This window comes from Cynocephalus volans, chromosome 9 (genome assembly GCF_027409185.1).
Source record: "Cynocephalus volans isolate mCynVol1 chromosome 9, mCynVol1.pri, whole genome shotgun sequence".
NCBI classification, from domain to species: Eukaryota; Metazoa; Chordata; class Mammalia; order Dermoptera; family Cynocephalidae; genus Cynocephalus; species Cynocephalus volans.
Genome location: NC_084468.1, coordinates 89,175,341 through 89,199,999, shown reverse-complemented (window position 1 = coordinate 89,199,999; position 24,659 = coordinate 89,175,341). Strand labels below are relative to the sequence as shown.

The 24,659-nt window shown below is 37.7% G+C and overlaps 1 long non-coding RNA gene and 1 pseudogene across 1 annotated transcript; one reads left to right on the top strand and one right to left on the bottom strand.

The window, feature by feature from the left end:
- Positions 1-1,510: 1,510 nt before the first annotated feature.
- Positions 1,511-24,290, bottom strand: LOC134386529 (uncharacterized). Its single transcript, XR_010024466.1, has 3 exons — positions 23,121-24,290; positions 21,079-21,191; positions 1,511-1,762 (listed from the first exon to the last, which is right to left on the bottom strand). It is a non-coding gene; the product is annotated as an uncharacterized LOC134386529 (long non-coding RNA).
- On the top strand, positions 16,701-17,398 carry LOC134386527 (protein FAM204A-like; annotated as a pseudogene).
- Positions 24,291-24,659: the final 369 nt, after the last annotated feature.

The following is a 24,659-nucleotide window of genomic DNA, read 5'->3' as shown; positions in this document are numbered from 1 at the left end:
CAGGAGAGCTAGTCTTTTCACTTTCTCTACTTAAAGCCATCAGAACCACACCCATTACTCCATGAATGGATCAACCTATTCAGAAGAGCACAGTTCTCACAATTAAATCACCTCTTAAAGGCCCCACCTTCCACCACCACTTTGGGGGTTAAGTTCCAACATGAACTTGGGGGTACACTCAAACCACAGCAGAGAGTGTGTTAGTTTGTTAGGGCTGCTATAAAAAAAAATACTTCAGACTGGTTGGCATAAACAGAAATTTATTTTCTCACAGTTCTGTATGCTAGAAGTTCAAGGACAAGATGTCAGCAGGGTTGATTTCTTCAGAGGCCTCTCTCCTTGGCTCACAGATGGCCTTCCTCTCCATGTCCTCACATGATTGTCCTTCTGTGTATGTCTGTGTCTGAATCTCCTCTTTTTATAATGACACCGGTCAGATTCAGAACTATCCTGATGACCTCATTTTAACTTAATTACCTCTTTAAGGAAACTATCTCCAAATACAGGTAAAGACTACTGAGGTACCATCAAAGGTAGGAGGAAGATTTGGACAATGAGAGGTACATTCTGATGGAGTTGGGATTTCAACACGTGAATTTTTTGGGGGTGACACAATCAGCCCATAACAGAGAGATATCTTTTACTAATTTGCATGAGGACACAGAGCTAGATGACCAACTTATCCCAGTTTTCCTGGGACTGTTTTAGTTTTAGCACAGATAGTCCCTCGTCCAGGAAATCCTCTGTCCCCAGTAAACCAGAAGCCGACAAATTTGTTTTGAGTCAAATCAGACCGTCTAATGGGCATCCCATTGAGATAGCCACCAATTACTTGTTTTTATAGAGGGGCCTTCTGTTTTCTGAAAGGTTCTGTATCTGGCTGTCAAATCTGTTCATGAGTGATGGTCTGATGCTTGTACATTTCTCTTTAATAGGATAAATATGCTTTTGCATACATATATCTCCTGACAAGCTTTTATAGAAATCTGAAAAAACTCACTGTAATAATCTTATCTGTTATAGTAGAGCTCCATTCATCATATTGGCAGCAAAACTCTTAAGGAGAGTATTGTCAGAACTTGTTGAAGTGCAAATCAAGCAATGTGTTTATCTGTTGACTATTTAGCTGTTTTAACAGTTTTTTAAAACTTCGTATCCAATGTGCCTTAAGATTACACTCATTGAATGTAAAGAAATTGTTTTAACAGAACTTACAAAGCCTTAACAGCTATATTTTTGTGCATATGTGTGTGTGTGTGTGTGTGTGTGTGTGTGTGTACATACATGAGAAAATATTTCTACCCTATTATGATTCTTCCTTAGGCAGTAAATGAAAACATTCGAGAAATGTTTAATTTTGTAGACTAGAGAAAAATTACATGTGTTTCCCTTATAGTAAATTATATAGCTATTCTTTCTGAAAACTTTTTTTTTTTCTGTGAGACCAATATTTTCTTTTGGAAGGAGATATTTTAACTCTGAAGTTACTAATTTGTCTTCTGGAAGCCAATTTTTTGAATTATAGAAACTTTAATAGAGGTAGAAGGAAATTTAAAGACCTTGAAACTCAACTTCATACCCAAAGCAGGAGTTCCTTGTACAGTATCCCAGGGCCAGTGAATAATTCCAGTGACTGACTTAAGAGTTCACCATGTCATAAATTGATCTTTTCCATTATTGAGGAGGTTACTGTGAAAGATTCTTTTCCTATTGAGACCAAATCTGTTTCTTTATAACTTGTGCTGTTGTTTCCAATTCTGTTCTGTCGAGTAAAAAAGATAACTTCACTCACTTATTTATAAAATAGTCCTTCAAATATTTAAAGATGCTTGTCAATACCTCTTTAAATTTCTAAGCTAAACATTTACCTTGCACTTACTGTCACCGAGTGCTGGGAGTTATACCTGCATTATGTCTTTTAAGTCTTTATAACAATTCTGTTATTCCCATTTCCCAGATGAGGAAACTAAGGTCAGAGAAGCTTGTAATTTCCCCAGAGTCCCTAGTAATAGAGTAGAAATAAGAACTCACTTTCCTTAACTTAAAATGGGGCTGTTTCAAGAGGATTAAATCTATGTAATGTACTTAGATGTGAAAGTCCAACAAATGTTAGCCATAATCTGAGGAATCTATATTTATTAGTAATACTCTGGATCCATTTGGATGAGGTTTTCTTGTGAGGAGAACTGTTCCTAACACCAGTCTCGGCACTCAAGTGCAGGAGGGGGCTTTCTTTGCAAACAGAAAATGGCCTGGATAGCAGATTTACCTCTTCCCTGATGGAGGAGGCTGTTGTTAAGGAGAACTGTGAGAGTTTTGGGGAAATTGGCAGTATTAGGTAGATGTCCTTACATCTGCTGAGGTAGGGGAGCCCTGAAGAAATTTTAGGGTAAAGCTGTGTGAGCAGCTAACCCAGATGGTCCTGAGGCTGTAGCACAGTGGGACCCACAATTCCTGAGTAGAAAGGGGCTGCCCTGACTGTGAGGTGGCCAAGTCCTGCTTACTTGTTAGGGCTCTGCTCAAATGTCATCTTTTCAAAGGAGTCTTTTCTGAACCCTAAAGTTGCCTAAGATCCTCTTCTTATTTGGTTCTCTAGTAGCTAGGACATTGCACTTAGCTCATTGTAGTGAATTGTAATGTATTGGATAAATATTTATTGAGTCCACATTTAAAATATAATGTCATAAAATAAATTTTAAAGTAAAGCATATAAAAAAAGGCAACATTGGTAAATATAATTGGTTGAACTTACTCTGTGTATCAGAATGGACACAAAACAGATGGCACCTTCAGGAGAATAATGAAGGAGATTTAAGGAAGGGATTATTTATAGGAGTGTGTGGCGATTTAAGGGAAACCTGGCAGAGGTTACCCCAGGACTAACAAGAACAGGGAGACTTAATTAGCCCTAGGTCTGAAAAAGCAAGTAGAAAGAATGGATGCTGGAACCGAGTAAGAACTTGTAGGAGAAGGAATTAAGAAAGGAGCTGGGCATTTCAGTAAAGAAACCAGTCACTGACAACTCACCCCATGGCAGGAAGGGAGCCAGTTATACCCAATCTCTCTCCCCACCATTTATATCTCCAGTGTTTCCCATTAATAGGGCTCAAATGGAAGCCAGAAGCACAAAGCAGGATCGAGTGGGGTGGAAAGTGGATCTGAAGGACAAATGCAGGGCATCCAGAACAGAATGCAAATCCAAAACTAACTATTACAAAAACAAGCATTTAGGCAGTCATTGTATCTTGGTACATGCAGGCTCATTCTGTAGCTGACAAGGACAGAAGGAGGCTCTGAAACATAGAATGAAGTAATGCCTGGGTACATCACCACGTGGCGGAAGAGCTGGAGAACACACATTGTAGGCCTCATCTCAGAGTATTACCTTAGACACTCAGCAATCCCACTCCTTTTGAAAGTAGCTTAGATGAGAATTATAAATGGGGGAGACATGTGTGCTATCTACTCCCTCTTAAATTCCATCCTTATATCAAACTGGATCAGCAGAAGGCTACAAACAGACCAGATTACTTAAATCCATGGAAGAATAACTTTTGGTAATTTGAACCTAAATTATTTCTAAAGCATCTCACCTGGTAAGATCAAGTCACTTCTCAAGTCAAAATCCTCCAATGGCTTTCTCGATCATTCAATGCAACTACCAAAGTCAAAATTCAAAGTTGCTTCTGATTTCATCTTTTACCATCCTGCTGGTTACTCTCTCTGTTTCAGAGAAGGTCTCCTGATGCTCCTCGAATACACCAAGCATACTGCTTCCTCTCCACTGTCCTGAAGCCCATGCACGTGCTGTTTTCTGTGCTTGGAACACCCTTCCCCTACAATGCACATAGTTCACTTCTTCACTTCCTTCAGGTCTCTGCTCAAATGTCATTATATAAAATAACAAAACCAGTCCTTCAACCTCTAGAATAAGGTACAATTATATCTAAGTTAGTAATACTGTCAATTCAAATCATTTCTTTTTTAAATAGTGCAATCTGGGCATATTCAAATAGCAAATCTTATACTTTAGAATTTCCTTTAGTATCATTTGGTTTTAAGTATCTATATGTTGTTATTGTTCCTAAGAGACTGATCCACTGAATGTGTAATTTTACATTAGGAGTTATTTTTTCATTACCTATTAAAGATTTCACTCAGTTCATCGTTGCTGTTATGAAGTTAGCCTGGATCAACCTAAATGCTGCTTTTCTAATTTTTTTCTTTACAGTTTTTTTTGTGACATATCTAGACATGTTCTACTTTTGCATGCCCTACTTGGATTTTGTTGGGTTTTATATGGCCACATGGATCTCAAGATTTGATATCTTCCAACAGTTCTGGAAATTTTCTAGTTCTTTATCTTTTGCAATATTGTCTCTCCTCCATTTTCTCTAGTCTTTTATCTTGGAATTTAAATCAGGTATATGTTAGACCTTCTTACTCAAACCTCTGGGTCTCTTAACATCTCTTATATCATTATCTCTTTGGATTGCATTCAGGATAATTTCTTTAGGTTTATCTTCTAGTTCACCAATTCTCTTTCCAGCTACATTTCCTATGCTGTTTAATACATTGACTCAGTTATAAATAATAAATTGCTTACATTTTTTTAAACTTTATTTTTGGAAATTCTTTGAAGGTTGGGTTGAAATTGAGTACTCTGAAGAATATTTGTATTTATTTTTACCTCTACTGTAGGTGTACTATTAGCTTTGGAACACTATAAATTAAATTTTTTACTTAAGTGCTTTTGATCACTATATATAGTTTGAGTGGTTATTAATTCACAGGTGAGAATTTCTTCTCTTTCTACCCAGTGACAAGGCCTAGATAGGCAAAATTGTGGTTTGAATGTGTTCTCCAAAGTTCATGTGTTGGAAACTTAATCCCCAATGCAACAGTGTTGAGAGGTGGTTAAATCACTTTAAAAGTTGATTTTTTTTCATGAGGTCTCTGCCATTAATGCCGTTATTATGGGAGTGGGTTCCTGATAAAAAGGATCAGTTCAGCCCCTTCCCTACTCCCATATGAGTGCTCTTTTGCCCTTCCACATTCTGCCATGGGATGACACAGTAAGCAGTCCCTCACCAGATGCCAGCATTTTGATGTTAGACTTCCCAGCCTCCAGACTGTGAGAAATAAATTTCTTTCTGTAAAAGTTAGCCAGTCTGTAGTATTCAGCTATAGCAACACAAAACAGGCTAAGACAGTCAGTTTCTCAGTTATTTCTTTCCAGTCTTCAGTCTTGGAAATAAATAAGTTCCTGGCTGTCTTGCGAGCTAAGCAACATGTTAACTTTTAAAATAAGTTATTCAGCATTTCAGTTATTTCTATCAGTTATTTCATTTTGGTTATTTTAGTCAGGAGGGACATACTGTCAAAAACACATGAAGTTATTACATATTTTTAAAATAATTTTTCTTTAGTTGTAGCATCTATCATTTATTTAACTGTTAAGCTCTTAACCTTTAATTATATCTTCTTGAGTGAATTTATTACATTTTTTAAAAGTTTTCATCTGACTCTTCCAAAAGTTCTATTTCAATGAAACACCTGTTTGAAGTGTTTATCTTTGTTTTCCTCTCTGGCTTGCTGGTACTACTAGGGCAAGTTGTTATTTTCCATTTCCTGTTCAGACCTCAGGCTCTGTATATACTGACCTATAATTACAGACCAAGTAGTTAGGGTCTTTTATGCGGTGGCAAACCTGCCAGGAGGAAAGTTTTTGCTCTTGTGGGCTGGCAGTGAACCAAATGACAATCTGTCAACACCCAGCTGAAGCTTTGGAAGAAAGTCTCTCTTCTCCCAGATCTTCCTAGGTACAAGTAAATACTCTTGCCTTAGCCTCAGGGACTAGGAGCAAATCATCTCATGGGTAAAGCTCTCCTCTATATTACCTGTCAGCAGGTGGATTAGGCCAATCTTTGCAAGAATACACATAAACAAGCATGTGTGGCTCTTTTTAAAAGGAGTTCATAGGTTTCCTTGGTCTGACTTTCACTGGGAGCCATAAAATCCAGACCTTTGTTTTGGACCTCTCCATGGCACTCAAAACAGAGAAGAGTGAGAGTGTCTCTTTCATTTCAGAGATCCTGGAGCTAATGACCTTAAGTGCACCTTTCAGGTGCCCCTGCTTACCTACTCCAACTTTTTTCTTGTTTGAAGTAGTTGAGAGGGGGCTGGAAGGGGAATTTCAGGGACCTGGGCTCAGTTGCCCATCTTTTCACAATGCCCTTTGAATCATGGGTCTACTCTTAGTGACAAGGAGGGTCTGTCTCATCTGAAAGACATGAATTAAGAGTGCTAGATCAGTGGTTTGCTAAAAGAGAATTGGGGTTATTAAAAGAAGGAAGAGGGATGAAGAAAGAGCATAAACAGCTGAGATCCCCTATATCATAGCACTTATAAGCCTTACACACAGTAGATATGCACAGATATACATATCAGTTTTACTGATAGTTTTTCAGTAGATATACAGGTCAGCTTTTTACTGCATTTTTAAAAGTAATTTAAGTACTAGGAATAGAGTTCCATTCCAATGGCATGTAATAAATTGTTAATATGGTTCTCAAATGAGAATATATTTATCTTTGTTAGGATGATTTTCTCTGCAAGGTATAGAATCCCGACTCAAAATGATTCAACCATTGTGGAATATTATTAGGTCACATCATTGAAAATCCATAGATAAAGAGGATTTCAAATTCAATGCAATTACAACTTTGGTTCTATTTCTCTCAGAGGCATTTGTTTCTACTTTTCTGACTGTGTTAGTTTTCCTCTTAGTCAGAAGATGATTTCCAGCTATACTATGGTCAACATACTTTCTCTTTCACGTTGAGACAGAGAGAAAGAAACAGAAAGAGAGAGTCTTATGACTCATTTTTATTTCTTGGCAGCTGGCCAGTAAGGGGACCCGAATCCTTAACACTGTGCCCTAAAAACTGAGCTAACCAGCCAGATCTTTATGGCTCATTTTTGAGATCAAAGAACTTTCCCAGAAGCCTTCAGCAACCTTTTCTGATTATCATTGGCTAGAATTGGGTCATGCACCCATTCTTTTTTTAAAAAAAAAGCCTTTCTGTGTTATAATTGACATTAACTGGATGTATTTAAAGTGTACAAGTTGATAGATTTTGATATATGTATACACCCATGAAACCATAACCACGTAGTCCCTCATTCCCACTTCTCCTATCTCTAACCAGTGGTTACTGGTCCATATTCTGTCACTATAGATTAGTTTGCATTTGCTGGAGTTTCATATAAATGAAATCATACAGTATGTACTCTTTTTTTATCTGTCTTTTTCATTCCTCATGATTATCTTAAGATACATCCACATTGTTGTGTATATCAATAGTTCATTCCACTATATAGTTGAGTAGGATTCCATTGTACAGATATATCCTGATTTGTTTATCTATTCTCCTGTTGAAAGACTCTTGGGTTGTTTCCAGTTTGGGGCTATATAAATAAAACTACTAAAACATTTATGTGTAACTGTTTGTATAGACATATACTTTCTTTTCTCATGGGAAATATCTAGTAGTGAAATGGCTGGAGCATATGGTTGGTATATGTATAACTTTTAAAGAAACTGCAAACTGTTCTCCCAAAGAGGTTATATTATTTTATATTCCCACCAGCAGCATATGGGAGTTCTAGCTCCACCATACACTTGCAGCTTTTGGTATGGTCAGCCTTTTTAATTTTAATCATTTTAATTGGTATGTGTGGAGTAAATCTCATTGTGATTTACTTTGATTTACCCTATTGTCTAATAATGATGAGCATCTTTTCATATGCTTATTTGCAATTTTGTGAAATGCACGTTCAAATACTTTGCTAATTTTTAATGTGTCATTTGTTTTCTTTCTTTTTTTTCTGCTTTTGTTGTTTTTTGGTCAGGGGACGGTGGCTGGCCAGTAAAGGGATCCGAACCCCTGTATTTTCCCATTATTGAATTTTGAGAGCTGATTTTATATTTTGGATAAAAGTCTTTGATCAGATATGTGATTTGCAAATATTTTCTTCAAGTCTGTGGCTTGCCTTTTCACTGTCTTTTGGAGAACTTAAGAGAAGGTTTTAATTTTGGTGAAGTGTAATTTATCAGGTTTTTATAGCATTGTGGATTCAGTGTTGTATTCAAGAACTCTTTGCCTAACTCAAAGTCACAAAGATTTAGTTGCATGTTTTCTTCTAGAACTTCTATAGTTTGAGGACTTAAATTTGATCTTTAATACATTCTGAGTTAAGTTTGCATACAGTGGTACAAGACATGGATTAAAGTTTTTTCTTTCTCTTTTTGAAATATTGATATCCAATTGTTCTAACATCATTTGTTGAAAAGACTATCCTCTTTCTACTGAACCGAGTATGTAACTTGTCAAAAATCAGTTGTCTCTGTATGTCTAGACTATATTTTGTTCCACTGATCTTTTTTCTATCTACATGATAATATCACCTTTGATTATTATAGCTTTACCATAAGTCTTGAAATCAGGTACTGTTAGCCCTCCAAATTTGTTCACTTTTTTCAAACTTGTTTTGGCTATTCTAGGTCCTTTGCATTGCCATGTGAATTTTAGAACTAGCTTATCAATTTCTACCGTAAGTATGTCAGAATTTTTATTTAAATTGTATTAAATCAATAGGTCAGTTTGGGAAGAATTGGCATCATAATAATGAGTCTTTTGCCCCGTGAACAAGATATATGTCTAGCAATGTTTTATAGTTTTCAGTGTTTTGAACTTTCACACCTTTTGCCAGATTTATCCCTAAGTATTTATATTTTTAATACTACCTAAATGGTATTTAAAAATTTTAATGTTTAACTTTAATTTTTCATCACTAGTATATAAAAATAAAACAATTATTTATTTATTTATGTTCTATCTTGCTACTTTGATAAACTCACTTATTAGTGCTAGTAGGGTTTGTTTTGTAGATTTCATTGGATTTTCTTGATAGATGATCATGCCATCGGTGGATAAAAATTGTTTTACTTCTTTTTTAACCTGGATGCCTTTCAGTTACTTTTCTTGCTTGATTGCACTAGTTAGAATCACAAGTATAATGTTGAATAGATGTGATGAGAACAGACATCTTTGTCTTTTTAAGGGAAAAGCATTCAGTCTTTCATAATTAAGTATGATATTTGCTGTAGGTTTTTGTAGATGCCCTATGTCAGGATAAGGAAATTACCTTCTATTCCAACTTGGCTGAGAAATTTTTTTTTTTTAATATCCTGAATGTGTTGGATTTTGTCTAATGCATTTTCTGTATCAATTGAGATGGTCATATAGTTTATCTTTTTTAGTTTATTAATATATTGAAATACATTGATTTTTGAATGTTAAATAAATCCTGAATTCTTAGGATTAATCCTGCTGTTTATTGTATATTTTTTATATACTGTTCAAATTCAACTTGCTAAAATTTTGTACAGAATTTTGCATCTATTTCATGAAGGATACAGGATAATGGTCTATAGTTTTCTTTTCTTGTAATGTCCTATCCAGTTTTGGTTTGGGGTAATTTTTCATTTTAGAATGAGGTAAAAAGTATGCCCTCATCTTCATTTTATTTTGAGTTTGTGTAGAAATGTTATCTTTTTTTCCATAAATTTTTAATAGACTTCACCAGTAAAGCCTTCTGGACTTTGACTTTGCTTTTTTAGAAGATTTTACAGCGCAAATTTTAATTTCCTTCATTGATACAGCACTCTTCAGGTTAGCTATTTCTCTTGAGTGAATTTTGGCAGCTGATATCTTTCAAAGAATTTGCCATTTCATCTAAGTTATTGAATTTATAGTCATAAAGTTGTTCATTATATTTCCTTATTGTTCTTTTTAAAAATTCTACTTTTTATTTTGACATAATTGTGGATTCACATGCAGTTGTGAGAGAATATAGAAAGATCTTGTGTACCTTTTACCCAGTTTTCCCCAATGCAGTATTTTTCAAAACTGTAGTACAATATTATGGCCAGGATATTAACATTGATACAGTCAAGATACAAACCATTCTCATCATCACAAGGATCCCTTATGTTGTGCTCTTTAACAGATACACCCACTTCTCTTGCTCCTCCATCCCTCCTTAACCCCTAGAAACCACTAATATGTCCCCCATTTCTGTAAGTTTGTCACATCAGGGATTTTATATAAATAGAGTCAAACAATATGTAGCCTGTTGGAATTTTTTTTTTTAATTCAGCATAATTCCCTGGATATTCATCTAGGTGATTGTGTGTTTCAATAGTTCATTCCTTTTTATTGCTGAGTAATATTCCGTGGTATGGATGTTCCACAGTTTGTTTACCCATTCATGCATTGAAGGATATGTGGTTTTGGCTAATGCAAATAAAGCTTTTATAAACATTCTTTGTATAGGCGTTTGTGTGAACATAAAGTTTCATTTCTCTGAGATAAATATCCAGGAGTATAATTGCTAGATTGTATGATAGTTGCATATTTAATTTTTTTAAAAACTGCTAAACTGCTTTCCAGAGTAATTGTGCCATTTTACATACCAGCCAGCAATACCTGAGTGATCTAGTTTCTTCACATCCTCACCAGCATTTGGCGTAGTCACTATTTTTTACTTTAGCCATTTTCATAGGTGTTCAGTGATATTTCATTCTGATTTTAGTTTGTACATCCTTAAAGGCTAATAAAATTGTATATATTTGCATGTACTTTCATCTTTTTATCTTTTTCAGTGAAAATTCAGTTCATGATTTTTTTTTTTTTTTTGGCAGCTGGCGAATATGGGGACCTGAACCCTTGACCTTGGTGTTTTTAGCACCACGCTGTCCCAAGTGAGCCACCAGGCCACCCTTCAGTTCTTGACTTCTGTCCATTTTCTAATTGGATTGTTCATATGTCTACACTGAGTTTTGAGAGTTCTTTATGTGTTCTAGATGCTAGCCGTTTGTTGACTATGTGGTTTGCAAATATATTCTCCCAGGCTATACCTTGATTTTTTAATCCTCTAAACTGAGTGTTTTGAGAGCAAAAGTTTTAAATTTTGAAGAAGTCAAATGTATCGTTTTTTCCTTTCATGGACTGTGTTTTTGGTGTCAAGTCTAAGAACTCTTTGCTAGCCCTAGAGCCCAAATATTTTTTCTCCTTTTTATTTATTTATTTATTTAAGTTTCATAGTTTACCTTTAAGTCTATGATCCATTTTGAGTTAATGTTTAACTCAGGTCGAGGTTCTTTTTTTCCACCTGTGGATGTCTAATTATTCCAGCACCATTTATTGAAAAGTTTATCTCTCCTCTATGAAGTTGCTAGTGAACTTCTGTCAAAAATCAGCCGGGCATATTTCTGTGCATTTTTTCTGGGTTTTCTATTCTGTCCTATTGATCTGTATGTCTATTCCCCTGCGGATAACTCACAGTCTTGATTACCATAGCTATAAAAGGTCTTGAATTGTGTACATGGTTTCCTCCCACTTATTCTTCTTTTTCAAAATTGTTTTAACTATATTAATTCTAATTTCTTTGCCTTTCCATATATATATATATATATATATATATATATAGAGAGAGAGAGAGAGAGAGAGAGAGAGAACAATTTTGTTCTTTTTTTGTTGCTATTCTAGTTCCTCTGTCTTTTTGTTATATTTTATGGGTCAATTTGTGGGTTTTTGTTTTTTTGAGCAGCTGGCCTGAAGGAGGCTCCAAACCTGTGACTTTGGTATTATAAGGCTGTGCTCTAACCAGCTGAGCTAAGTGGCCAGCTCCCTTCATTATATTTTCAAATAATTTTGTCTCTATCTGCTAAAAATTCTTGCTGGGATTTTAATAGAAATTGCATTAAGCCTGTATATCAACTTGGGGAAAATCGACATATTAACTATGTTCAGTTTTCCAATCCATGAACACAGTGTCTCTCCATTTATTTAGATCTTTTTTGACTTCTTTCATTAGTATTTTGTAGTTTTCAGCATATAAGTCTTCTGCATGTTTTATTAGATTTACTCTTAAACATTGCAGTTTTTAAGTGAATGTAAATAGTATATTTTCCATTTTAGTGTCCGTGTGTTCATTGCTGGTATATAGAAATACAACTGATTTTTTTAAAGCCTTTGTTTTCTTTAGAGCAGATTTAGATTCAAGGCAAAATTGAGAGGAAGGTGCAGACTTTCCCATAAGACCCCTAGCCCCACACATGCATAGCCTCCTCCATTATCAGCATCCCTGACCAGAGTGGTACATTTGTTACAATTGATGAAACTTGATACATCATGATCACCTAAAGTCTACGGTTTACATTGGAATTCATTCTTGGTGTTATACATTCTATGGGTTTGGACAAATATTTAATGACATGTATTCACCATTATAATATCATACAGTATAGTTTCACTGCCCCCAAAATCTTCTGTGCTCCCCTACAATTGGTTTTTAAATGTGTATCCTGTACACTGCTGAACTTACTTAGTAGATCAAGTTCTTTTTGTAGGTTTTTTTGGGATTTTCTATGTAAACAATCACATGATCTACAAACGGGACAATTTTATTTCTTCCTTTTTGGTCTTTATGACACTTATTTCCTTTTCTAGCATAACTGCATTGTCCAGAACTTGTAGCACTATGTTGAATAAGAGTGATGAAAGTGGGATCTCTGCCTTGCTCCCAATCTTAAGGAGAAGGCATTCAAACTTTCACCTTCAAGTATAATGGTAATTGTAGCTTTTTAAAAAGTAGATGCTCTTTATCAAGTTGAAAAAGTTTTCCTCTATTCCTATTTATCTGAGAGCTTTTGTCATAAAAGGGTGTTAAAATTTGGCAAATCCTTCATCAATTGATATGATTATGTGATTTTTCTTTTTTGATTTTTATGTAATGGATTACATTGATTGATTTTTAAATATCAAAGCAACCTAGCATCCCAGAAATAAATCCCACTCGGCAATGGTGTATAATCTTTTTAGATATTGCTGAATCTATTAGGTATTTCAAAAAGCTCATGGAAAAATTGAATTGAAAGATAATATGAATCTTTCCATGAATGTCTTGAAGTATCCTTGCATTTGCTGAAATTTTCACATCTGTACTCGTAAAAGATATTGGTCTATAGTTTTTTTGTAATGTCATTGTCTGGTTTTGATATCAAGGTAATGCTAGCTTCACAAAATAAATTAAGAAGAATTTATTCTTCTATTTTCTGAAAGAAATTGTGGGGAATTGGTGCTAATTCTTCTTTCAATATTTGGTAGAACTCTCCAGTGAAACCCTCTGGGCTTGGAGATTTCATTTTTGGAAGTTTCAAAATTACAAATTCAATTTTGTTAATAGTTATAGGGCTATCCAAAGTATTTATTTCATACTGGATAAGTTGTAGTAATTTGCATTTTTCAAGGAATTGATCCATTTCATCTAAGTTGCCAAATTTATGTTTGTAGAGTTGTTGGTAGTATTTCCTCAATACTTTTTGATGTTTGCAGAGTCTGTAGTGATATCCCCTATTTTATTCCTATATGTGTTTGACCCCTCTGGATTATAGTTTTGTCATGGATAAAAGAAGTTTTAACACATTAAGATTACTTTTGTCTCTAAAGACCTACCACACTGTAAACAACTGTGATTCAGAACAACATATGCTTGTACTCATTTTAAGTAGAATAATTTTCCCAGCCTCCTTTTTGTAAAGCACTTTAATGGCATATTTCAGGTTGGAATTTAAACTCTTACAACCACACTGTAGGTGTTGTTTAGAGTTCAGATTTCTTTTAAAAAGTAGTTACAGAGAAGTGGTAAAGAGTTAAAGAGCTGGTCTTTTAAAATCAATTACTTTAAAGAATAATCTAATTTATAGTTTTATAGAGATGACAATCATTTGTTCTCAATAACTCTAAATCTGGGTTTTAACTGAAAGGATGTGGATACTAAACTCTACTCCTCAAACAGCATCTTTTTATCAACAAGCTTAAATCCTGCTGAAGGAAGTTGAATGCAGGAAATAACTCATTTAATGACGTAATGCTTTGAAAAAAAAAAAACTATCTCTTTACAATCAGAAGCAGCACTAGAGACTTAGATCTAACATATCTCTCTGCAGTCATTAATGCTGGATCAAAAACTGTGTTGATTTACCTAATTATTTGTATCATCAATTGTTGCCTCCTTTTCTCCCATATATATTACCAGTGAGATTTGTTGGTAATTTGTGCAGGATGTTGTATAGAAAAGCTTATCATGCCAAAGTTTACATGTGGGAAGAAGTTTAATTGGAGTGGTGGTAGCTGTGTTCATATGACCATTGGATCCTTTGCTGGGCAAGGCATCGTCTTGCAAGACAGAGGATGGGGCTCAGAGTCAGAGCCATCTGATTGTGAGCCTTTGTGCTACAGTGTATTAGCACTAGGATTTGGGCAAGTTACTTAACTTCAGTTTCTTTATGGAAAGTGAGATTAGTAGTGATTAGCTTACAGTATTATGAAAATTAGAAAACATTTATGTAATATACTCACCACAGTACCTGCCTGATAACAAACACTCAAGTGGTTGCTATTATATTGCTCTGCAACAACAAGAACAGCAATATTAAGAAGAAGGAAAAGAAATAAATTAATTTTTCCGTATTACTTTATTGAGCAAGAGTTTCAAATTTAAATGGTATCTAGCTAATAGATACTGTTTCAGCAACTCAACTCCTCATAAAGATATTTATGAAGACAGAAAAGGATGAAAATTCATAACAGTGAAAACTAAGCCTAACAGTTTTTTTTTAAAGGTTATCCAAAGATTAATCACAACTTACAATTCACATTCACAATTCATGACCAGCGTTGAGTGGTTTTGTTTTGTTGGTTTTTTATTCTTTTTCCTCTTGAAATGAAATATACCTACTATCTGCTCCCCTGTTTTTTTAAAAAATTAGGTTCTGTACCAGTAGATAAAAAATGGGGAGGGCTGTCTCTTTACAACCCAGGCATTACTTTGTCCTTATCCTCAGCCCAACCTCCTTCTTGTTCCACTAGTACCTGCCTTTGTATATCCATTTTGAAACTGTAACCTTTATATATTCATTTAGAAACAAGACAGGTTTCTTAATCTTTGGGGGCTTCCATAACAAAATAACTTTGACTGGATAATTTATAAACAGTAGAAATTTATTGCCCACAGTTCTGGAGGTTGGGAAGTCCAAGATCAAGGTGCCAACAGATTTGGTGTCCAGTGAGGGCTCACTCTCTGCTCCATATGTGCTGCCTTGTTGCTGTGTCCTCACATGCTGGAAGGAGGCAAGGCTGCTCTCTTCAACCTGTTTAATATGGGCACTAATCTAATTCATCAGGGCAGAGCTCTCATGACTTAGTCACTTGCCAGAAGGCCCCACCTCTTAATACTATCACATTGGGTATTAGGTTCCAACTCATGAATTTTGGGGGACACTAATATTTAGACCATAGCAACGGGATATATGGAGTTTTGGCCATCCAGGCCAGCAACGGAGCAAACCTGATGGCTGCCCAGGGGTCCTGAGAGATAGGGGCTGTGGGCTTCAGCCCCACCCCTGCCACCGCACATCCAGGTCAGCAGTGGAACCAGCTGATGCCCAGGATCCTGAGATGGGGCCATGCCAGCCCCACCCGCACCTGCAACTAGATCCTAGAATATACTTATTAAACATGTATGTTTCTTTGGTGTATGTGATTTATTTGCTCATGTCCTTCACCAAATTTCTGCTTAGATTTTTCGAATTCATTTTTAAGAGTTCTTTTTGCAATAAGGATGTTAATATTTGTGTGTTAAAAAAAAAAAAACAACTAGAGAGTAGAATAATGGTTACCAGAGGCTGGGAGGGGTGGGGTAGAGATAAAGATTAGGGGTAAACTAATGGGGACAAAACTATGGTATCTACCCTAAGTGAATCATGGGGCAGGATATGCATGTATTGAAACAACACACTGTACCCCACAAAAATAAATATAAATAAAATTGAATTTTAAAAAAAGGATATACGGAGTTTGGTTGATCACATTAAACAGAGGGGTAGTGAGAGCAATAGTAGCCTATTGTGTACGGAGAAATGCAGTCCTGAAAGAAAAAGCAAGTAGGTAGGGTAGAAATTAGGAAAGCTTTGTACTGTTGATTTTGTGTATTCTGTGGGATGAGAGGGTCAAAGAAATTGGCGGTCTGGGTCTGAGAAGACCCCAACTCAAGCCTGTAAGATATGAAGATTTAAGTAGTAAACTTGCACGCCAAGCTGACTCCCAGAAATAGCACAAGAAACGAGTTCTATTAACTCCAAAGAAGACACTGAGGAAGGATCATGGACAAGTTACAGACTCTGACTGTTGGCATTTACATGGATTGGGGAAAAAAAATGTTCTTTATTCAATGGAATTGGAGAGAGAAAAGTAAAAAACTTGAATGTGTGCTCTTAAAAAGAAAACGAAGGTTGACAGGATGCTACAATGGTTGCTGGGTGGCCACGTTCTTATTGACAAAGAAACTGAGGGTCAGAGATGTTAGATGATTTCCTCAAACCATGAGTAGGTGACAAAGTCAGGATTCAAATTGGAGCAGTTAGGTGCCAGAGTCCTTCCTCTTAAAAAGCCAAGAGAATATTTTGGTGAGGATGTTTCAGAGAGCCAACAACATGCAAGCCTGGACCCAAACCGCAAAAATCAGGATCTGATTTCTTTAGACCTGCAAGGAGGTCCTTAAAAGAAGAAAAGATGTGGAGTGGGCTGCTCCCTCCCAGTTTAAACAAAAGTGATGTTGAATTTGATTCTGAAGATGAAGCCACATTAGAGAACTCTGACTTAGCTTACAGGAAGGTAAGGAAGATGGGACCATTAGAAAAACAGACATCTCAGATTTCCTAATAGATGGACCAAAAACTGAAACAGAGGCAAATGTAAATGCATATGAAGTGTGTCCTTCTGGAATTCCCTTAAATATGTTGAATAAATTTCAAGAATTGCATAAAAAAAATATGAACAGAAAATCTCAAGCTTAAGATTCAGAGGGAAGAAACAAAAATGCTCCAGAAAAGATAAATTGAAGAATGAAAAAGAATCTCGTAGTGAACAGTCTTCAATGAAACACAGTGGAAGGAGCTTACTCAGCATTTTGAAGTCAATGATAGATTTGAACCTCCTGTTAAAAAGAAAAAAATTGACAAGTGAGGCCTTGAAAAGAGGATAGATCAGGCTGTTGAGGAGTGGAATATTGAGAAGGCTGAGGAGCTCAGCAACCAGCCAGCTGCTCAAGAGCTTGGTGTAAAAATTACCATAGCAGTTGCCTGCCACAACTTGGTAAAAGCCAAAAAGGAGGCTGAAAATTCACAGGCTGCTTGAACAAAGAAGAAACTTGCATGGGAGTTGAAGCAAAAAAGAAATGAGAAACCAAAAGCAACATGGGATATATGTAACTTGTCAGAGTTTTTCAAGACATTTATAGACTCAAGTGCTCAATTTACTGAAAAGATTTTTTTTACTAATGTTAAATATGTCAGGAAATTGATAGAAATAGAAAAAAAAAAGCATAAAATTTGGGAGTTGATTATTGACTCTTCTTAATCTTTTTTCTAAGGAGTTTATCTTATTAAAGTGAATGAAATGATACATTCTGTTACTTCTGTAAGAAGTCTAAGCTTACATGCAGAAAAAAAGGACAGGGTTTTATTTAGTTAGTTGGTTATATAGGCATACAATATAAGATCAATTTTGTTTTTTTCATCCATTTGGTGTAGCACAGCCAGTGAGCTTCTTGTACTTTCTTATCTGTTCTTGGTGTAACTGCACTTATACTTACTAGAATTATGTTTTCAAGTTTAGTATTTGTTTATAATGCATTAGTTTTAAGTGCAAAAAAGTCTCAGTTAATATGATCTTTACAAGTGACTTTAATTGCCTTAATGTTATAAAAGTAATTATCGATTCTTTATTGGAGGCAGTAAAATTGATATTTCAGTTACCTAATAAAGGCAGTTGATTAATTTTTGTGAACCTTCACATAAAATATTACAGCAAAAAAAAAAAAAAAGACAGAATATAGTATTAGGAGGATAGTTTAATTTCAGCAGGATAGTTTAATTTCAGCTCTGCCTAGAAATGTCTTCCTAAATATCTCTCTCTGCCATGTCATTCTTTATGGGATGGTTCTTAGAAGAGAAAATGGTGTAACTGCATTAAATTGACAGTTATAACTCAAAATAGTATAATTTTGAACTTTAAAAAAAAGAAAATGAAAATAAGAAATCAATATTTTTCTCTCTGCAGATTCAGAGGGATTTTATATTTTGAAAATGATCCACTACTAGAACCAGGAGAATGTTGTGGAAAGTTTCTTGGCAGAGTCATTAAAATTCAAGGAAAGAGTCTATGAATTGGCACAGAAAGTCAACAGAAGAGTACAAATTAACCTAACAATACTAGTATGAAATACACAGAAATGTGCTGGAGATAAAATCAGCTGTCTGAGATGAGGAAATTGTCAAGGACTGAAAAATGCAATGGAATTAAAATAAACAATGCAGTCAATAAAAGCAGATTTGATACAACAGAAAATGTAATCAGTGATGTGGCAGACTTACTTGAGGTTTTGCAGAATGTTAAGGGAACGACAAAAAATATGGTAGACTTGAGACTAGATGTTTGCCTAAAAACATAGTTTTAGGCAATTTGTTTTGAAGAGCTGCATTTGTTTACTTTTATTTTTTTATTTTATTTTATTTATTTATTTTTTTTGTCGTTTTTTCGTGACCGGCACTCAGCCAGTGAGTGCACTGGTCAGTCCTATATAGGATCCGAACCCGCGGCGGGAGCGTTGCTGCGCTCCCAGCGCAGCACTCTACCAAGTGCGCCACTGGCTCAGCCCTACTTTTAGAAAGTACATTATCATAGGAGGTTGAATTTGTCACCAGTCTCTGATAATTAACTCACTTACTATGACCTTGTCAATCTTTTTACTATTAACCTAACTATGCGGATTCTCTTGCCAGTCAAGAAAGTATCTGGAGGTCTTCCTTGAAAGAACTTTTTTCAAGAAAAATAAATTAGTGATGCTTTCATTCTAAAGCATGAAAAAAATATGGTAGAGAAGATAATAGGTATAAAGGATAGAGAACAGTGATCCATATTAAGAATTAGAGGTTGTCTGGCTATGACAAGGGCTACTGTGAGGCTAATGCTAAGGCTGATGTCACGTATCCTGCTCACAGCACCAACTGTCTAGCTCTTAGTCCCGTTTGTGATGCCAATTGTAAAGCTGGGCAACTACACTAATTGTCATGGCTCTTTTACCTGCCAGTAATCCTGCACTGACTGGGCCCATGGTTGAGCTAGGGCTGGGTCTGGAGCTCCCAGACCCCTCAAGCCCATTCACAGACTGGGTCACAAACCCTTCACATGCCAGGCTGGGTTACCAGACCCCTCCATGCCAGGCTGGGTCACCAGACCCCTTCACGCAGGTCTATAAGCTGGGTAACCGACCACACAGTACTTGGAAGTGGCAGGTCTGGAAAAACATGGCCACACAGTGTGGGCACCCAAGGCAGTAAAACACCAGCCAAAGCAGCGCCGTCTTGCAGGCACACTTATGCCATCCACACACATACAATATTTTCCGAACCACCCCTAAACTGGCTCCAAGGCAAGGGGACCCTGACCAAATTGTTTCATTTTCCCAACAATCCACCCCTTCAGGGTCCCTTGCCATACAATCTTCATGTTCAGAATCTTCTGCAGTGTTCCCTTAGTGAGGATAAGTGGCCCTTACATTTACATAACCTATTATCCATTTAACACTCCTTAAGCCTTGCAGTTCTGTCCTTTTAACTGTCAGCTGCATATATCCGGTTAGTAGTAACCATTGGTGTGATCCTCCATGCAAATCCTGCAGTCATACCGATGGGCAGTTCAATGCATATTCAGCAGGCCAGCACATTGATCATGCAACTCTGGTGTAGTGCCTGCAGCCTGAACACTTAGCCAAAGCATCAGCTTCATCATTTTCTGGACTGGCTAAGGGGAAGTGTCCTGTGACATGGAAAAGAGTTACTTCTTTCTCATGCCCCAATTCCCATAACTCTTGCCACATGGCTTGTCCCCACAGGGGATGGTGGCCTACCATCCACCGGTGATACTTCCAAGTAGAAATCCATAGGGTTAAACCATTGTACACAGCCCAGCTGTCAGTACAGATGGTTAATGGCTCAGGCTCATTCTTTATCACCATCCATACTGCTCTCAATTCAGCCCATTGACTGCTTTTCCCTATGCCATTTTCATACCACATGGTATCTGTTAAGGGCTGGACACAACAGCTGTCCACAATGCTGAAGGTCCCATGCTAGAGTCACCTGTATACCAAGCTTTCTCTGTGATAGGTCCCTGTCCCTCATGGAAAGGTGTAGCCTCCACCTCCATGGGTAACGGTTGTGTCAAAGTTTCCTCCATATCCTCTACTGGGCCTAGCACAGTTTGCAACTCTTTGGACAGAGGACTCATTGACACAGTGCTCCTTTGTTCTATATATGCTCACCATTTAGACAGAGTGGGAGTCTGAGCTACACCCATTTTAGGACTGGTTGTCCGCACGCGCAGCAAACCTATTATGGGGTGTGTCATCCTTACTAGGACTTTGGCAGTTCCTGTGATGGCTTCAGTGGCTATCAAGGCAGAATACACAGCTGCTAACTGCTTTTCTATTAGGGTGTAGTGCACTTCAGTGCCCTTCCAGAGCTGAGACCAGAATTCTACAGGTGTGTGGAATAGATCTTGTCTCTGCCACAAACCCCATCCTAACCTCTCCTGGGTTATATGTACGTCTAACTCAATTGGCTTAGTGGGGTTGGCCACTTGTAAAGCTTGTACGTGCTGTATTGCCCTTTTGTAGCCCAATAAGCTTGTTCTACTTCCTCAGTCCAATCCCAGAGGGCTCCTTTCTTTGTCAATGCATATAGTGGGCATGCCATTTGGGCCATATGGGGTACAAAAGCTCTCCAATACTCCAAAAGTCCCAAATACGTCTGTAACTGAGCTACAGTTGTGGGTCAAGGGTATGCCTGTATCTTATCTATAATAGCTTCTGGGATGACCCTCGTCTTACCCGATCAGACCACTCCCAGGAATTTGACTGACAGCCCAGGTCCTTGCACTTTGGCTGTGTTCACCCACGTTGTTCCAAATGACTTAGCAGCATTGGAGCTGCCTGGGTTAAATCTGCAAGAGAATCAGAGGTTAGTAACACATCATCAATGTAGTGAAACATTGTAACCGTGCTGGGCCTAGTCCACTTGGTTAGGTCCCCAGCCACCAAACCATGACATATGGTTGGGCTACACAGATAACCTTGGGGCAATACTTGAAAGGTCCACTGTCTTCCTTTCCATGTGAAGGGAACTGATCTTGGCTATCAGCTGAGATTGGAATGGAGAAAAAAGCATTTGCAAGGTCCAACACATAATGATAAGTCTCTGGCTGAGTCATCAGCTAATCCATCAAGTCATGAACTGAAGGCACAGCTGCATGCAAAGGAGGCACTAGTTTGTTCAGTTCTCGATAATCTACAGTCATTCTCCAGTTACCATCAGGCTTTTTCACTGGCCATACCAGAGCATTAAAGGGGCTCTGAGCCGAACGAATAATGCCAACTTTCTCTAATTCCAATATAATAGCACTTATCTCTGCATGTCCTTGTGGTAGGCAATACTGCTTTATATTAACTACATGTCTTGGCTTAGGTAACACCTGTGGGTCGTGTTTAGCATATCCTCATATCACAGGCTTTACTGTCCATATTCACAGCCGAAACTCTCCAACTGTTGTTTGCAGGTGCAAACCATAAAGTACATCCATACCCAAGATGTATTCAGCTACAGCTGTATATATATATACTGTATATACTGTATACTTATACGTGAGGAGGTAATCTTCCTATGCCCAATGGCAATGACACAGCTTTGACCTCAGTAGTATGTCCTCCATAGCCATCTATATGAACTGTGACCCTTGGAAACTTATCTGGATCGCCATGTATCAGGCTGCATTCTGCACCTGTATCCACCAATGCCAAAACATGCTGCACATTTGTCCTTGACCAATATATTGCCAATTCAACATAAGGCCTCTGGTCCTCGCCTGCTCCCAAAAGACAAGTACCTTGGCCTGCTCCCTAATCAGAATGGAACACTTCATCCACCTCCTCGGGAGCAACCAAAAAGTCCTTTAAATCCACTGAGCATACCTTGCTACCTGTTTTCTGACGTTTGGTGAAACGCTATTCAGGGCACAATTGCTGCCACAAGGCAAACAGAACTGCATTTGGCTGCCAGTCAATTTTCTTTTTATCAACCCCTGCTGCAAGCAAGTCAAGCCACATCTGTTTATGGCTAGTCTTGCTTGGTCCCTTTGGGATAACATCCTGAACATTTCTTGGGGGTTTGGTCTTAGCCACCTTCCGGACCCATTTTGCTTGTCTGCTATCCTCTACTTCACCCAAGCTGGCTATCATGGTTGTTACCTCATGTATAGGATGAGCAATGTATGGGGCCAGCATGGCCATCAGTGACCCAAAGGACATTGGCAGGGCATTTTGCAGCACTATGTCTCTCATGCTGTCTGTAAAATTTTCATCATCTGGGCCACGAGTGTTCACATTAAACATGTACTACCGCATCCCCAGCTCTCAAATGATTTGGACCAGCTCAGCATATGTTTGTCATTTACTAACAATCTTGAGCAGTTCTCCAGCATTTGCCCACACGGTTCAGGCAGCTGCATTCACCCAGTCCATCAAGGAGTGATTACCTCACCCAGGTGCATATCTGTGGCTATTTTGCAGCTGTTGTCTCAGGGATGGGTGCATGGTGATGGAGGCCAATTTCTCTACCTCCTCACCAGAGCACATTACACTATCCACCCCTAGGTCCCATAACTACAACAGCCAAGCAGCCAAGGTCTCCCCATGTTTCTGCCTGAACTGTCTATGCAACTCAACCAGCTCAACCTGGGTATACGGGACATAGGTAGTGAACTGGGTCACCTATGGGTCGCAGACCACTTATCCGTCCAGTCCCATAGGCTGCTTGTGCTTCAATTTCTCATGCACAACAGGTCATGCCTGGAGATGCACAGTTTCCCCCAACTCACCATTGGGTTGGTTGTCTTCCCTGGTGTGAGGAGCAGGAGTGGCCAGTCTCCACACGTTGTCCTCCAAGACATTTATCTGTGCTTCCAACGACTCTGCTTTCTGCCTCGATTCTGCCAGTAGCTTCACATCATCCGTGAACAACTCTGCTTTCCGCTTCAAATCTTGATCAACTTGCAGCAGAGTGAGCAGCAGCCAGGCTCCAGTCAGCAGAAAAGTGGCCACTGGGCACCACATGCTCAAAGACAGTCACATTTCTTCCCCCTCCTAAGGGATTTTCTGCCATAGTACCTGGTCTATGCTGCCTTGCAGTGCAGTGTGCAGCAACCAGGTCCTGGTCAACGGAAAGGTGGCCAGAGGGCACAGCATATTCACAAATAGCCACATTTCCTCCTTCTTCCAAGGGCTGTTGGCTCCTGTATCTGCTCAGAGTCCTGTCACAGGCTATGCCAAATGTGGTGTAACCCTGCTGACTATGCCAATTAGTCTGGTGTAATCCTGCCAACTACGCCAATTTGTCTGGCTACTATGAGGCTAATGCTAAGTCTGATGTCACATATCCTGCTCATGGCACCAGTTGTCTAGCTCTTAGTCCTGTTTGTGACACCAATTGTAAAGCTAGGTGACCACGCTAATTGTCACAGCTCTTTTACCTGCTGGTAATCCTGTACTGACTGGGCCCATGGTTGAGCTAGGGCTCGGTCTGGAGCTCCTGGACCCTTCAAGCCCATTGACAGACTGGGTCACAAACCCTTCACATGCCAGGCTATGTCACCAGACCCCTTCATGCAGGTCTATTAGCTAGGTAACTGGCCACACGGTCCTTGGAAACTGCAGGTCTGGAAAAACATGGCCACACAGTATGGGCACCTGAGGCAGTAAAACACTGGCCAAAGTGGTGCTGCCTTGCAGGCACACTTACTCCACCCACACACATACAATGATTTCCCAAACCGCCCCTAAACCAGCTCCAAGGCGAGGGGACTCCGACCAAATTGTTCCATTTTCCCAACAGAGGTAGGGAACAGAGCAGATATCACAAGCAAAAATCACATATAAAAATTGTTAAAAAAACACTTTTCTGAGCAGAAAGAAGAAACCCTAGCACTAAGTATGGTGGTTGAAAAGACTTACTGTGTTACAAACAACATTAATGCAGAGAAAACCATATATTGGCAAAATTTTTCAATTTTAAGGATAAAGAAAAATAATTTTAAAATAATCTTTTTGAAATAAAACATGTTAATTATGAAACAAAAGTCAGACAGACTTTAGAATTCTCTTTCATAGTAGTAAATATCAGTTTACAATGAAATCTTTTCTGCAGAATTTTAAAGTGATAAAATTGTGATACAGGAACTCTATATCCATTCAAGTTTTGTTCATATGCAAAGGCAACATAAAGACATTTTTAAAATATATAATGGCTCAGAAAATACATTATACATATGCTTTTTGTTTTAAAAATTACTTGAAGACATATTTGAGATGACTGTGAAGTTAATCAAAATTTTAAAATGAGGAAGTTATTCTATAAAACA